The 2,229-nt window shown below is 40.8% G+C and overlaps 1 pseudogene; it reads left to right on the forward strand.

Annotated features, from left to right (window-relative positions):
• The first annotated feature begins 764 nt into the window (after positions 1 to 764).
• Positions 765 to 1,787, forward strand: LOC138389609 (histone-lysine N-methyltransferase SETMAR-like; annotated as a pseudogene).
• Positions 1,788 to 2,229: the final 442 nt, after the last annotated feature.

A 2,229-nucleotide genomic window follows, 5' to 3' on the forward strand; every position in this document is an offset into this window, starting at 1 on the left:
CCATCTTTGTATCTGTAGCTGAAACTTGGCAGATATGGTGCCACCCAACCAAGAGGAAGCCGACATGCTGAGTCAGCAGGATTTAGGGCACACAGAGAGAGAGAGAGAGAGAGAGAGCGAGCTCACGCGCTTATTCCGCATAATGCTAAATGGGAAGACAGGAGAAATTTCTCAAATCTGCCTCCCCAAGAATTTGGGAGACAGGGTTTTTAAAGGCAGTTTGGCATAGGCAATTGAGTCTGCTAATTGTCTAAGTTTGGGACAGAATCATAGGATTGTAGAAATTGTCTTCTTTGTTGACCAGGTTCTTGGGTGGGGGTGGGTCACAAGACCAATTGAGTCAGTTCCTCAGTACAGGCCGCTGGGCTGGTGGGAGTGGGTCAGCCATTCCACTGGAAGGCAGGACCTGGAAGATATCTCAGAAACCACCCCTAGGTTTCAAAAAGGTGATGCTATCTATGGAGAAAGATAAGCATCTTTATGACCACCAGCTATGTAGCTCCAGAGTAGCAATTACAAAGAAGTAAACAGGGGAACAGTGGCTAATTATTATCATTATTTTTAGCTAGGCATGTACTTTATTTTCATTTAGTTTGGTGCAAAAGTAATTGCAGTTTTAGCACTGTGGAAATTTGCCGTTTGCTATTGGAATATATTCTTAAACAGATGCTGTTACATTATACACCATTTTAATGTGCATTTCTCGCTTTATGTTTTTTTGGTAATGACTTATTACTTGCTTTTTTAAATATGTATTTTAGACTATGGAAATGATGTTAGACAAAAAGCAAATTCAAGCAATTGCTTATGAGAATTCAAAATGGGTCGTAAAGCAGCAGAGACAACTTGCAACATCAGTAACGCATTTGGCCCAGGAACTGCTAACAAACGTACAGTGCGGTGGCGGTTCAAGAAGTTTTACAAAGGAAACAAGAACCTTGAAGATGAGGAGTGCAGTGGCCAGCCATCGGAATTTGACAACTACCAATTGAGAGCAATTATCGAAGCTGATCTTGCAACTACATAAGAAGTTGCTGAAAAACTCAACGTTGACCATTCTATGGTCATTCAACATTTGAAGCAAATTAGTAAGGTGACAAAGCTTGATAAGTGGGTGCCTCATGAGCTGACCGAAAATAAAAAATATAATCGTTTTGAAGTGTGGTCTTCTCTTCTTATACACAACAATGAACCATTTCTTGATCAGATTGTGACGTGCATCAAAAAGTGCTTTTTTTACAACAACCAGCAATGACCAGCTCAGTGGTTGGACCTAGAAGAAGCTCCAAAGCACTTCCCAAAGCCAAACTTGCACCAAAAAAGGTCACAGCCACTGTTTGGTGGTCTGCTGCCGATCTGATCCACTAGAGCTTTCTGAATCCCGGCGAAACCATTACCTCTGAGAAGTATGCTCAGCAAATCGATGAGATGCACCTAAAACTGCAACACCTGCAGTCAGCACTGGTCAATAGAAAGGACCCAGTTCTTCTCCACAACAGTGCCCGACCACACGTCACACAACCAATACTTCAAAAGTTGAACGAATTGGGCTACGAAGTTTTACCTCATCTGCCATATTCACCTACCTCTTGCCAACCGACTATCATTTCTTCAAGCATCTTGACAACTTTTTGCAGGGAAAATGCCTCCACAACCAGCAGGATGCTGAAAATGCTTTCCTAGAGTTCGTGGAATCCCGAAGCACAGATTTTTATGCTACAGGAATAAATAAACTTATTTCTCATTGGCAAAAATGTGTTGATTGTAATGGTTCCTATTTTGATTAATAAAGATGTGTTTGAGCCTAGTTATAATAATTTAAAATTCACTGGCTGAAACTGCAATTACTTTTGCACCAACCTAATAGCTAGGCCTTTACCACAGTTCTCACTTTGCACCCTTTTTTATTAATTTGTAAGGGCGTTTTCAGATAGACGATCTTTCCTTGTTGCAGAAGGAAAGGAGGGTTAGTCAGTTGTACCCTTTGAATAGAATTTTCAGGTCTTATTTCTCTAAAGGTTAGTAATCCCCCTTATTACAAAAAGAAACCAAGGTTCCGAAAGGCAAGGTGGTTGACCCACAGAGCATATCAAGGGCAAGTTTTCAGAATCCCAGTTTCCTACTCTTTCGTGGCTTGCCTGCTCCATTTTAAGTAAAACATTCAAATAAACTATGAAAATCAGGAAAGAGTATGGACTCAACAGTTCCGGATTTATGAGTAACTAAATC

This window comes from Eulemur rufifrons, chromosome 8 (assembly GCF_041146395.1).
Source record: "Eulemur rufifrons isolate Redbay chromosome 8, OSU_ERuf_1, whole genome shotgun sequence".
Classification (NCBI taxonomy): Eukaryota; Metazoa; Chordata; class Mammalia; order Primates; family Lemuridae; genus Eulemur; species Eulemur rufifrons.